At 40.1% G+C, this 15,163-nt stretch overlaps 1 protein-coding gene across 1 annotated transcript in view; it reads right to left on the bottom strand.

The window, feature by feature from the left end:
- SAMD5 (sterile alpha motif domain containing 5) overlaps positions 1–15,163 on the bottom strand; it is a 404,170-nt gene that overhangs the window by 303,181 nt on the left and 85,826 nt on the right. The gene's annotated exons all lie outside the window — the stretch shown is intronic.

The following is a 15,163-nucleotide window of genomic DNA, read 5'->3' as shown; positions in this document are numbered from 1 at the left end:
AATAGAGACCATTTGGTTTCTCTGCTCCTGCCCTCCCTCAGATTAAACTTCAATGTCCTTACGCTTTGGGCTGTATCTTATGGGTCTGTGTGCTCCTAATATCCAGCACAACATATTCAAAGCACTCAGATGTGGGGCAAGTCACTTCACCTCTTTGCCTCAGTTACGTCAGTTTCCTCATCTATAAAACAGAGATTATAGGGCTAATGTATGGATTAAATGAGTTAAAATAAAAAGCAGGGTGTTTTGGCATATCCTGAGCATGAAATAAAATGCAGCCATTATTGTTAGGCACCCAATGTTTGTTGAATAAAACACTAAATGAATACAGAAAAAATTAATATTAAAATTTACATGACTCACTTGCCCAGTAAGTTTTGTCTTTTAAACACCTTCACATTAAATCTGTGTCAATAAACCTGTGTGGTAGTTATGGAATATAGGTATTATAATTGTATAAGAAACATGCCTAACATGGACAGAACTGGATGCCATTGGAAGTATATACTGCCTCCAGCCATAGTCAAATTCCCTTTCTCCTAGCCCTGTGCTCTGCCCAAGAAGCCAGGCCAGTGTGAGAAGTTTTACATGTGACACCATGGGGAAAGTGACCCCCATAAGCTAATGTAACCCAGCATTTGTTTCCAGCATCTGCCAGAGCAATTTCAATTAGCTTCCAGAATAGACATTGCCATGTAGCTGAGGCAGCAATTTCCATTTAAAGCACTATGGAGCAATTTCATTTCATAAAGCTATCCCTGCAGCTTAGCTTCAAGAGTATGCACATTTACAAAGATGGAAATGACATAATTATGTTCTAAGTTGAGTTTATAAGTCACAAACCAATTCCAAAGGCCAATGAATCAGAAACCTTGCTTTTCCCAGATATCTTTTTCAGTCATTTGGGGCCCAGTGGCATGGCGGCCGAGCTGAGCATACAACCTACACGAGGGAACCTGCTTTTGTGAAGTTCCTTAGTGTTTCTCACTTGCTCTTCAAGGCATACTATTAATTTTTCTTAACATCTCTTTGAGTTACCATAACATTATTCAAATCTCCCTCTCAGAGGACAGCATGTTCGCACACTAGGTGTAGGATTCACCTAGAGAAAGGCTACCTGTGATATCCTTCATAAACAGAGAGAGAAGAGCTTCAACCAGGTCTATCCCAATAATTCAAATTCACAGTGCGACACTTTTATTGACTAATTTCAAACTGTTCTGTCCAACTAAAATGTATTTATTAACACTGAAAACAAGGGGGAAATTCTTCTGAACCAAATATCACTCCCTCTCTTCTTCCTAATTTATATTCTGAAATTACCATATGCCAAGTGAACAGAACTATTATAGCTTATAAGGCTACAGCAGGAATGTGGCCACTGCTCCTGCCTAACAAAAGCATCAGAAAGAGCACAGAATCCCCAAGAAAGGAGGGATGGAAGGAGGTAGGGAAGCATTTATTGAGCACCTATTACATGCCAGACTCTGTGCTTTCAGCTTATCATAGCATTCATTCCTTACAAGGTTACACACTAAGGCGGATGCAAGTAGCAAGGCTTTTTTTATAAATGAGGACCTTTAGCCTCAGAAAGGTTAAGGCAAAGGCCCAGGGTCCCACAGCCTACCAGGTTGAGGAGGCTGAATTTAACTCTGTCTGAGACCAACTTCTCACTCCTGGGACCCTGAAGCAATTTTCTCTTAACAACTTAAAAGCCAACAGGAAAGTCATGATCTCTCATCCAGAGCAGCAGAGTTACAGTGAAGAAACTGTTCATGACTTTCGTATATTTCAAACTGTGGTTAAAATAATTTATTTAGAAAAAAAACTACTCATGCATACACTGTTGGTTCTCAAAAACTATAAATGATTCCACCTGTTATTGTCATATCACCCTGTTAAGGAACATATGCTTATACTGACACACATTTCAGGCATATTTCAAAGAACTAAACACTTACTAATATTTGGGTTTTTGCTAGTATAGTATGCATGGCAAATTCTTCAGCTATTTCTGGAGGGCTTTTGCAAACAGGTTCACAGTCATGAATGAAATAATGAGTATTTTTCTTCTCAAAAAAAGAAAATCTCAATTTTATTAATTTTTGATATAAATAAAAATGAGCACTTTATCCCAAGCCATAGAAAATAAGTGCCAAAAAGACATGAGACACTTATCAGTGATCTATTTTTAAGTTAATAAATATTTAAAGGTACACATTTATCGAATCTAATCTTAAAAATCAGAACTATAATGTATTCACATGGTGTTAATGGAGCCTAATTTTAAATTTCAACAAGCTTTTAAAAACCAGAAGTATAAATTATAAAATCAGAGTGAGTATCTAATAGGCTTTGTTTGACTGTGTTGGTGTTATAAATATTCTATTCTACTTATGTACTTTCTTTTATTCAGCTTTATTTTTTAATTGTGGCATACATATATAATAAAATGCAAAAATCTTAAGTGTACAGCTTGGTGAGTTTTTACATATGTATACTCCCATTTACTCACCAAGTTAACACAAAAAAATCTTAGAACATCCACCAAAGTTCTTTTGTGCCCCTTCACAGGTAATTACCCTCCAATCTCAGGTAATCACTTTTCAGGCTTCTAAAAGCACAGGTTAGTTTTGCCTGGTCTTCATCCTCATAGAAATGAGGTCTTAAGAATGTCTCTCTTGTATCTAACTTCTTTGACTCAACTTAGTATTTCTGAGATTCTTCCATGTTGTTGCCTGTATCAGTAATACCCCAGTTTTATCAGCTTATCTTTTTACAGGCTGTCCCAGAGGGCACCTTCTTTGCCTGACCCATCCTGTTGAGCTTGCTGACCTTACTCAATACCATGTCCTCCATCGGCTTTTTCCTGATCTCCCCTGACACAATGGCAGCTCTTTCTGTTCGTGTCTTCTTCTTTCAAACGTACTTCAGTCTGCCTCGTGTGGTACGATGCCCCCCATTCTACAGAGCAATCGCCAGGAGAAGGAAAGGAGGGAAGATGAGAGCAATAGTCTCTCAGTGGACGAGCATAAATGGGAGGTGCAGCCTTGGAAGGCTGATGGAGAAAAATGCATACTTCAGGCAAAGACCTATTCTCACAATGCTCCTCCTCTCCTTCCTCTTGTGCCACCTTCCTTTCCTGTGCTGTCTCCCTCCTCCTCCCTCTCTTCTCCCTCCTCCATCTCCCCTTCCATTTCTCTTAATATCATTTTTTTTCTTTCTTTGCTTCATATGTTCATCTTTTTTATGTTAGTTAATGCATGTGGAAAACACTCAATGGAATATTAGGCTACTGAGTTCCCAATAAGTTTCATTATCCCTCTACAAAGGCAATAAGTGATGTGCCTGGTAGTCACAGTGTAGGGCATCAGGAGCAGAACATGAGTCACCCAAGTGTGCCAGCAGAAGGGCAAAACTGATAGGAGTAAAGAATAAGTCCTGTGCAAGAGACTAGGTGAGTGTCCAAAGGCTTGACCAGCCAGGCAAGTGTTCAGAACTTTGACAGTGGGTCACACTGATCTTCCAGAACACAGGACTCTAAGGAGGATTTAAAGGATCGGGATCTCAGCAAGGAAGGATGGCTGTAGATTCACAGCACACTGACTAGACAGGCCCCCACCCTCTACACTGCCCAGAGATGTTAGAACATGCAGCCAGGTGAGGGGCAGACTGTAGGACAAGTGCCTCTGTAAGATATAATTGTAAGTTACATTGAAAGTAAAATAATATTCAGTAGAAGCTGAGACTCAGTATGAGGACTTCAGAAAAGAGAAAATAGACTTAGAGAACTGATTCCTGTCACTAGCTCAACTCTACAGCAGGTATAAGAGGAAGAAAGGAACTTAGATGATGTGGTGGAACTTAGTACATTTTGTAAATGAGACAACAGCTCAGAGAGGAACAGTGACTTATCCAATATCACACAGTGGATTCCTCTGTTCCCCAGCAGGTTTTCAAGGCCAAATCTAACATTGTTCCTACCACATTGCTCAAATAAAGAGCAGGGTTTGACAGGTAGAGAAATTCAGAGATAGCAATTCATGGTAGTAGAGGTTAGTAGCTAGTAGAGGATGGTAGAATAGAATACTAAAGGAAAGGAAGTTAGGAAAGCAGTTTGAGGCCAGATTACTAAGGATTACCATGCCAAGAAATAAAATATAAACTTCATCCTTGAGAAGCAGTAATGAAATTAAGGTTTGTTTGTTTTAATCCGAGAAACTGTAAAATATAAACAGTGTTCTAGGCCACTAGGTTAGCTTAGCAGAAGTGCACACTGGGGCTGACTGGGCTGCCGTGTTTGCACCGACCAGTCCTAGAATGGGACAAACCAGTAGCTCTTGCCATAAGTCACCAAACAGGTGCCATGTGACTTCCTCACAATGGCAAGGATGGACACTGGACCCAATATCAGTCCACCTACTTGATGGACAGCAACTAGGCCACAGTCCAGACAACAAACCAGTACTACCCTTGTTTTCTGACAGCTTGAACTCGAGACATACAATGATAGATGCACAACTGGTAAGGGGAGTGGAAGCCAAAGGCAGAAACAGGAAAACAGCATCCGAGAAAGCTGGCCCCAGCCGCCAGCTACGCCTGCTGTGCTGAGGTGGCAGGAAGGTGATGGGGAGTCCCAGCTGTCCCAGAGCCCCAACGATGATGTCCTCTCCCCAGATGACATATTCATCTCCAAGAGACTCAATCGCATGGCTGTTCCCTGGGCTCCGGGTGACCCATCTGAGTGAGATTCCTGCCACAGATCCTTGTAGTCCGACAGACCCCATTGCTTCAGGGGCTTCAGGAGGTCTCTGTTCCCCCTCACTAAAGAATTCCACCAACAGAAAAGCTGAGGACATCTAGCACAATTCCTAATCTTCAGCAGAGTCCTTCCCAGTTCACCTTAGGGGAAACCCCACTGGGTCCCTCCCTCTCCTTGATTATTTCTGACCAGCTTCCAACTTCATCAAGTCTCAGTCTCCTCTCTGATCTCTCTTGCACTTTCCAAAGATTAACTGGGCCCGTAAGAAAATTAGAGCCCGGCGTTCTTGCTTGTAAAGACGTCTGGCCTTCACGGGCCCCCATTGGTCCTTTCTGACTCAATCTTTCTCCAGTGGAACACCCATCCCAGGCCATCCCTCTGGGCCCAACCACTAATCCTGATCAAAACTTCAGTAATGGGGGAAATGAAGGCAAAACCCTCACCAGAATGAGTGCCTTAAGAACTTTGGTCAGTCTCCTGAGACTGAGGCTGCTCACGATGCATGTGAAGGTCTGATTAAAGGACCAGGAGGTGATTTGAATTTCAAAGAGAGTCTGCTATTACTTTGATATGTCCAGCAAGCATCTTACTCATAGTAAACTCCTGGTAATGATACAAATTTCAATTCCGTGCTTGAATAAAATTGTGTAGGAACTATACTGTACAACAGATGGTGGTGGGGAGAGACTGCTAAAGGATCACGTCCCTGGGGCCCTGCTTACACACATTGCCCAGCATGACAGCTGCTCCCAGGAGTGTAGCCATTGTACCAAAGCCAGTCATGTCTTGAATGAAGTCTCTGTTTAAAGGGGACATTTTTCTCCTATTTTGACTCCAATGGGGTAGATCAGGCTAGGGATAATAAAAATTGCAACAGACTAAATGCTTCAGGTAAATAATCCATTTCCTTCCATTCACTGCATGTTTATCAACCCATCCGAATATTTTTCACATATAAATGTAAATGGAGACCTGAACTCACACAATAACTAAGACAGGAGGTATATGCCCAGAGTATAAAGTATCTCACAAGTGAGAAAATTATATTCATTGTTTACAGAGCACAGCATACAACATAATGTGGGACCTTCAAGTTTTGCAGGTGGCTGTTTTCCCAACTATTTCATGAAAACAACAAAAACCATAACAGGTTGGGTTAACTGGAATTGGACTCTTAGGAAAATTAAATCCAGGTGTATCTAAGCAAAATAAATGTTTTATATGAGGCAACTTTTTCCTCTGATCTTCTAAATATGTTCTCCTTTGAGTAAAGCAGTAGAGATGTGAAGTAATGTCTTTTCAAGAGTGTATTGGTCTGCTAGGGCTGCTGTAACGAAGTAGCCCAAATTGAGCAGCTTTAACAAGAGACATTTATAATCTCACATTTCTGGAAGCTAGAAAGCTAAAACCGAGGTGGTAACAGGGTTGATGCCTTCTGCAGGCAGTGAGGAAAGGGTGTTTCAGGCCTCTCCCCTTGGCTTCTAGATGGCCATCCTCATATCCATGTGGCTTTCTTTCTGTATGCATGTCTATCTCCAGATTTCCCCTTTGTATAAGGACACCAGTCATATTGCATTAAGGCCCACCCTTCTGACCTCATTTTAACTTGATTACTTCTGTAAACCCCTTTGTCCAAATAGGTCACATTCAGAGGTATTAGGGGTTAGGACCTCAGCATAAGAATTTGGGGGGAAACACAGATAAACCTGTAACAGGGGGGTTTAAAAATAAAAAGCTTTTATCCATTTGATAAAGGAAAACAAGCTCCCTTCACAAAGTAATTGCTGTTTTCAAAAAGAATGTCAAAATCCTACCACAGTTAATAAAAATGACTCCAAAAGCTAAAATGCAGGGGAAGCATATGCTCCTTGTGCCACACCTACAGAGTATTGGAGACGGAGGACTCACCTTGGCATTATTAAAACCTCAGCATTTACCGTAACAGAATGAGGAACCTGAGTAGGAATCCAAGAAAAATAAATTTAAAAAAGGTCACTTTACAGCATGTCAGAATCAAAAAGGCCACCAGAATCACCTGACTCAAAGGTAGATACAAGAGAGACATTCTTAAGACCTCATTTCTATGAGGATGAAGAACAGGCAAAACTAACCTGTGCTTTTAGAAGCCTGAAAAGTGATTACCTGAGATTGGAGGGTAATTACCTGTGAAGGCGCACAAAAGAACTTTGGTAAGAACATTTAACATGAGACCTATCCTTTCAGCAACTGTTTAAAAGTACAGTACAGCATTGTTGACTGTAGTTGCAACATTAGACAGCATATCTCTAGAACTTACCCATCTGGTATAGCAAACTTTATACCCATTGGTTAGCAACTCCCATTTCCCCTTCCCTCCAACTCCAGCAATCACCATTCCACTCTGCTTCTCTAAATTGGACTATTTTTGCTACAACTATAATTGTAAGTGAAATCATGTTGTTTGTCCTTCTGTGATGGACTTTGTTCACCTAGCATAGTATCCACCAGGTTCATCTATGTTGTCACATATTACAGAATGTCCTTCTTTTTTAAGGCTGAATAATTTTCTACTGTATGTATCTACAATATCTTTTTATCCATTCAACTGTCAATGGACATCAAAGTTGTTTCCACATCTTGGCTATTATGAATAATGCTGCAGTGAACATGGGAGTACAAGTACCACCTCAAGATCTTGATTTTGATTCCTGTAGTTCTATTTTTTAAAATTTTTTAGATGAAATATAGTTGATATACAGTATTGGTTTTAGATGTAAAACATAATAATTCAACAATTATATACATTACTAAAGGCTCACCATGATAAGTATAATTCGATTCCTGTAGTTTTAAAGTAAGGATTGCCTTCAGGGAATGCCTGACTCAAATAAAAAAGGCTAAATCTAGAAGTATAATGAACAATAAAGCTATTTGTTGATATAAACACAGATTAACATCTATATGGACTCCACACACACAAAACATAATGATGTAAAGTACTAAAAATATTTCACTTGCCTGGGTAATTTGTCTGTGGGCGGGCCTAAAATTATGGTGACAATAGACTTTGTTTTGAGATTTGTTTTGTTTTTTTTTAGTAACCTGTGATCTCTTCCTCCCTAATACTTAATTTAATTTCTGTTGGAATCACCTAGAAATAACTTCAGTTAGCATATCTGATGTAATTCCCCCAGAAGAAACATAAGATCAGCTTCTTTTTTTAAAGAATGAGCATCTTGAACTTCAGTAGTCTTATCTTTTCAATTTCATCTTTACCTTCACATGGTTTTAAAATTGTAGCATGGTAATTTGTTGCATCCCTAGAAAGTGTATTTCCATTACATCCATTCAGGTTGATGCTTATCAAATTCAAATAACATAGCCCCTTTCCCACTAGTTCTGGGAGCTGTGTGTTCTCAGAGTCCCCCATCTTCCACACCCTACCTTGTTCCACTGTTCTTGGGCAACCATTTCTCTCTTCTCTCTCTTTATTTTAAACTACATAACAGTTTTTCTCACTGGAATGACTCCTATTTTAGTGGATGAGAATTTTTTGTGACTATGTTTGTTTCTACAAGAATGCCTTCAAACATTGTAAAGGCATGCTTCTGAAACATGACCTAATATACTATCTCCATATGTAATTCCAAAAAAATAGGTTATAATAATTTTCAAACCTGCAGAATTAATGGCACTGACTGGGCCCTATCATTCTTTCCAGTCCAGAAGTTCTGTTTTGAATTCAAAATTATATGGCAAAAATAATGCACTTTCACAGGAAAAGAACCTTTATTCTGATTTCAAAATGTTACATCAAAAATGATGCATTTTCATCGCAAAAAGAAAAAAAGAGAGACAGCATACAATCTTTAGCCTATCCAATCTCAAATGCAAATGAAAGATATTTCATAAGTGAGAGATTTTTACCAGTTTTCAGGCTGTTACGTAGCTCTCAATCTGTGCTAAGACATTTTTCAAAATGTAAAATACATTGGTGTCTTTTATAAAGTAAGACAGCACCAGTGAAATAAGTTCCTGCAATTTGGTGTGAGCAAAATTCAGGCAGCTGCTGCCAAGCTAACGAGATTGGAGGTTAGCTTCCAGCTCTGCTGAGTCTTCAGCCCCTTCCTTTAGGATAATTGAGTGCTAATTCAAGGGAAGAGGCAATGGACCAAGAGAGTTTTCTTAAAATAGGAACACTCCCCAGCACATGTTCCTTTCTGGCAGCTGCTTCTTCGTGAGAATTCGGAAATGCGTAATCGCGTTCACGGTGAAGTTAGCTGTGTCGAATCTACCGGCTGACCAACAGGAGACCATGATTAATCCTTTATTACCATATCAGACAAGAGTAACAGTAATATAAGACAAAAGTAATGCTGTAACTTAATTATTTAATTTTTTCTTATTTTATATCTTCCCAATAACTTTTCCGATTCATGACCAGGAATGAGAATTATAACCTAAAGGTATGTTTATGCTCCTACAATGTGGATCTGTGTTCACTTGGCAGTGTGTCCTCAGGATGTTCTGAAGTCCCAGCTCTCCAAAGCAATATTAAGCAGACACAAGTACAATGGTACTTTTTAAAAATCACAAATCACAAGTTAGAGCTATAAACATAAATTACACTAAAATAAGTTCTTACATGAGTTGTAGACATTCTAGATATAAAAATAACCTGATCATCCAAACATCTGAATGAAATACTTGCACACAGACCAGCAGAAAAAAATCCAGTTTATGGCGTTCAGTCTACGCACCATATTGTAAATGTATAATCTGTAAATTCACGTGACAGAAACCTGATGGATGTCATGATTTGTTTATTTCTGGATACTTGTTTTCTAACGGACTGCTGCCAACTTGCTGGCTACACCACACTGATTCAGAATAAGAGATGGATTCAAACAAGAAACGCTGTTGGAGGAGCACATAAACTCGGTCTCACTGTCAGCTCTTAGGGTCAGCTCGTGCATTCCACATGAAACCTATGGAATGCCAATCAATCTGTCAATCTTTTCTGCTATGTCTGTCACTCAAATAAAATAATCTTTACAGTTCTGTCCCAATCACAGCAAGAAAAACCCAAATCTATCTCTCTAATAACAGCAAGAAAAACCCAAATCTATCTATCTCGATTCCAGTGGATGGAATTTTGAAAATTCTCTTCTTGATGTACTATTCACCCAGACAGGAACAGAACTGCCAGGGGCATGGTGTGAGTCCCTTAAGGAGTTCTGATCTGAAGTAGCCTCACCTCACCTCTGCCCTCATCCGCACAAAACCATAATTTGTTCTCACACTTCCTGCTTTCTCCAAGCCTCTCGAAGGTGTCCCATTACCATCCAACAGAACACAGAGGCCCTGTGATCAAGTCTTGACAAGCCTCATCTCATTAGTGGCTTTTTAAATCAAGGGTGACAACCCATGATAAATTATGTCAAAACACAGGATTCTAAATGAGGAGAGGAAAAGTGGAGGAAAGCAGTATACTCCAAGAATAGATATGTGTATTCATCTGATTTTGAAATTGAAAAGAAAGAAAGTCAAACTTGAAGGCAGGGAGCACCTGAACTAGGTTGGCGGGTGCAGAGGTGGAAGAGGAGAAGAGGAAGGATTTCAAACAAAACTCCCCGAAAGGAAAGAAGTGAGGGCCAGTCATTTCACAGTTCTGTCTAGTTATTTCTTCTTTCCTATCAAGAAATAGAGAAATTTGCCTGAATGTAAGGGTGGATAAAATGAAGAGAGAGAAAGAAAGAAGAAAAAAAGTTCAACCACCGAAGTACAGAATCCTGGTTAGTTTCCCTGAAGGATGCTCTGACTTCCAGATGAACTCGGGGAAGTAGGGGGGGAGTGAAAGCAGAGAGCACTGGAAGACGGGATCAGGGAGAGAGCCCCTGCAAAACCCAGTACCACCCTCTCTCTGCTGAATGGAGTACCGAAGAGGGGCCTCTCCCCCAGCACCTCTGTTGGAGGGGAGCTTCTCAGGGCCCAGGGCATTGAGCGCCGCACCAGTTCTGGCCACACTGTGAGGAGGCAGGGCTCATATCCCCTTGTCCCCTTTCTTCCACTCTCTGCCAGCAGGGGTGGCCATTGCTTCTGAATTAGAAGTCTGCAGGGAAATGCTGGCAGGTGGATGGGGCAGTCCCCATGCACCTGCTCTAAGGATCCCCCTGAGTCCAGCCACACTCTGGGTCCAGCATATCTCAGGTGAGGCCAATCCAATAAAATACATGCAAATAAGGCTTCAGATGAATGACTGAAAGACCACCCAGAACCTGCGTGATGTATGTAGTGGGACCTTTGCCTGCCTCCTTGGTGAAACTAAAGACATGCTCATTTTACCAATCTCTTGTGACAAGAAACTGCTGGAAATGTTAGCTGACAACATGTCTGGTTCTCATTGCTTCTAATGCACTGGAAGGAAACATCTGAGTGGAATTCCAAGGCATCAAAGATGCTCAGGAAAAAGGGTTTGTATTGGTTCTTTCTCCCCCAAAGTACTTCACTAGTCAAAACATCAGGTTTAATATGGGGGGGAAAAGGATTACAAGAATTAAAATAACGTAGGTCTCTTCCCATTCTGACAAATGCTATAGCTATATTAGATTAGAATTTATTCCTTCCTTGGATAATTAAAATTGAGGTGACAGATTAAGTTCCATTTTTACGGTTTTAGAAACCTTATTTCGTTGCAAATGTTCAATTGTTTTGGCAAACAGAACTATGTGGAACGTATCACAGCATGATCAGCTTCCCCCATCTTAAACAGTGAGCCAGCCCTGACCCTTCTTGCCTGCTGTACTGCCTTCCCTCCTTCAAGGCCATGCTTCCTTTTCAATAAATCTTTCCTCCTTCTCAACCCATGCCAGTTTGGCACTTTGCCACAATTCCATCAAGGTCCCTGGTATCTTAGTGTTGCCTGATCCAAGAGACCCTTGGGACCATTTGTCAGGTGGCCCACTTGCTGGCGGAGCTCCTGCCTTGTCTCCTGCAACAGCACCCACTGTGGCTCCCGCCCCTCTCCTGGCTCTCCTCCCACACCCCCGATCACGCCTCTGTGGTGTTCACTATCGATGACTTTCTGCTGTTCTCCCTCTAAACGTCTCTGTTCCCAAGAGGTCCATTCTCAGCTCTTGCTGTTAATTCACACACATTCATGCTGGTGAGTTCAAATGGGTCCACAGCCTCAACTCCTGCCCAGGGCTTTTTCTTCCTTCCAGCCCTCTTCTCCACCCTGCACACTTGGGACACACCCTCAAGATATAAGTCAATGTGGTGCTGGACACACAATGGATGCCCAGTACTGATTGATGAAGGAAGGAAGGAAGGAAGGAAGGAATGCACACGTCTGACATATAGAAGCGGTCTTGCTTCAGCGGGGGAACCCATGGGCTGGGATCACATCCATCTTCCAAATGCAGTATCTCAGAGCTCCCCTCTGAAGTCAGCCCCATCCTCATTATCCTCTGTTTAGTCTACGTGGAATACTGGGATGGAGGCATATTTCATACCCAGGTCTTTCTGATTCTAAAATTGAGGTGGTTCTCTACTATATTATATTGCCCCCACAAAGAAAGATGGGGGGAGAGAGAACGATTCTTTTCCACTTTTAAAAGGATGTCCTGCAGCTTTGCCACCTTATCACTGGGGTTGGGGGTAACACTGTGATGGAGGGCCTGGCATAATGCAGCCAAAGTAATATGGCTCCAAGAAAGAGATAGCTAAGCAGTAAAAGGAGCAGCCAAGTGGGGCTGGAGTGCTGGGTGGACAGCAGGGGAAGGAGAAGGCGGTTCTATCTCAGCCGTACATAGTATGACCAGGGGACAGAGCAGTTCGGTCATGCCCAGAGGAAGAAGTCACTTCTTGACCTACAGACAAGGACTCCCTCGGGATTCCCAGATAGTGCCAAGGGCCTCCTCATGGCACATGGAGTCCCACAGGAGTTTGAAGCAAGACTCAGGAAAAAACAATTTGTGACAAAGTTTTGCTTTGGAAAACAGTGACTCTTGAAGAGGTCATGCAATTTATATGACTAGAAATATCGGTATAATTTTCTTGCTTTATTGAAATAAATAAATCATGTTTTAGAATGTGATGACTCCTCTTTTCAGCTACCATGTTTAATTTTGTACGTACACTTTCCAGTATGGTGAGAGGAAATAGATCTGAAAAGCTATTAAGATTTTATCAAATGTTATCAATTCATGACCCAGAAGTATGTCACATGTGTGAGTGAGAAGGATAACCTGAAATAATCACAAAAAGATTTTTGCTCACTGTGAACCCATAACAAACTCTCTTAAAAAATAGTTTCCTTCAACTGTAAGGTTGAATAAGTGAAAGGGATTAATTCATGGTCTGACAACACATCCCAGCAGTGTTCAAGGGACAGTATTTCAACAGACATCTGGAGAAGCCACTGATTAATTAATAGATTAATTAATCAGACAGCTGTGCTCTCAGGAGAGAATGTAATTGTTTGGATTAATAACCCTAATAATTAATCCTAAAAACAACCTTTCATCTGGAAAAAAAAATGCTGATTTTCTAAAGACGTATCTGTATGACAATATCCTTCTCAATACTCACTGGCTAAGTTGACAGTGACATCCCAGGATGCTCAATGCCATCGAAAATCCAAGTGACCTTTGAGCTGGGTCTCTACTCATATCCCCTCACCCCACCACCCTATGGCACAAAGAAGAAAGTCTTCAGATGGTGGTTATCTGACCCTTGAAGCATGTGGCACTAGAAAGTAACCCATTTCCTAGATATAAGGCTTTGGATAAATTTAAAGATCTCACCATCAGCTGGTGTGATTAACCCACATGACACTTTTCAAAATGAAATGAAAACAAGCCCTTCTTCCTTTGCACCTATCTAACAGGTCCAGTGGAATTATATAAATATTAATAAATGGGCATATTTGTCAGGCAAATAAGAAAAGTTATAATTTCAAAGAAATGTTCTTTTATGAAATGCAAGTTGACTATAGTAAATCTAGAAGATGTTTATAAATCATTTTCAATGACTTTAAGGAGTTTGGGGTAGCAGCTCATTAATAACTGGGGATAGAGAAACATTGGAATATTTGATAATTCTTTATGCAAATAGAAAATTTAAATGACACTCTTAGAACAAATTATCTATTTCTCTGGGAAGTTTATGTTTAGAAAATGGATGTTAGGCTCCAATTAACACCTGCATATACACACAAATCAAAATTTTGCCAGAGTAACAATTATGACCACTATTAAATACCAGTAGATTTAATAAACAGTGCAACCAGAAATATATTTTTTAGTCAGTTTTTCAAATCACATAAAGTTTAAAAACTTGAGACTATTTTCTAAGACAGTTTAGAGTACTGTGTGTCCTGAGATAACGACAGAATCAAGGACCAATAAATTCATCTATATTGTGACATATTTGACAGTAGTACAGCCATTAAAAAAAAAAACCCTACAGAGAAAAAAATAGACAAATACATGATCCTGACAAAGGGGAAATGTTTACTGGATGATAAAAGAAATACTAAAATAATATGGTTTCCTAAATAATTTTTAGTTACTTTTATATGGTCATGAGCAACTTTACTTAACTGGGAACTTAGCAGGCACAGAAGGGGTTTACAGCTAGATGCATACTATAAACAGGATGTGTCTCAAATATATTTTCCTTCAATATGCTGGGCCAGCAAAATATATGCTACTGTAAGTCTATACCACATTCATCTGTGTCATAATAATGAAATAAGAAGAATAATATAAAGTACAGTTTTATCATTATTTTCCAGGTAAGAAAACAGAGGCATGAAGAGTATGGATTACTTGCCTACAAATACAAATTCAGTAGTGCAACCCTGCTGACGACAGGGTGGGAAGCAGGAGAACCTTGTCCAGAGCACATTTATTTTAAGGATGGCATAGGGAATAAAGGCTGCCTGGGAGACTGGAGTTAGAATCTGGACCCCACTGGCTAACTCTTGTGAAAGTTATTCTAAGTTGCAAGCTGTTAAAAGGAGAAAATAATAGTTTCTATCTCATAAGGTTGTTATGAGCCTTAAGTTATTTATTGCTCAGAGAGTCTTTTTGCAGTGTTAATAATAGTAATCCTTATTATTGTCATTATTATGAAAAACAGATTTCAAGGTCTGTGTAAGTATTCCAATTATATTGGGATTTTTTTAAGGGGCTGCTCAAGATGGAGTGAATCTCAGAGCTAGTTCAACTCTCAGAATGACATATTACACTGTGGTCTTAATAGCAGAGCAAGTTCTAAGGCAATTCATGAAAAGTATTCTACCATATAAAATCAATAGCCTCCCCAAACTTCTCTTCTATAGTTCTAAGCATGTAAAAGAGGCTCTCCTTTGCAGTTGGAGTTGGAGAAGGATGGGCAAGTTGAATAAATATTCTG

The sequence above is a fragment of the Manis javanica genome, chromosome 13 (assembly GCF_040802235.1).
Source record: "Manis javanica isolate MJ-LG chromosome 13, MJ_LKY, whole genome shotgun sequence".
Classification (NCBI taxonomy): Eukaryota; Metazoa; Chordata; class Mammalia; order Pholidota; family Manidae; genus Manis; species Manis javanica.
This window is presented reverse-complemented; position numbering and strand designations above follow the sequence as displayed.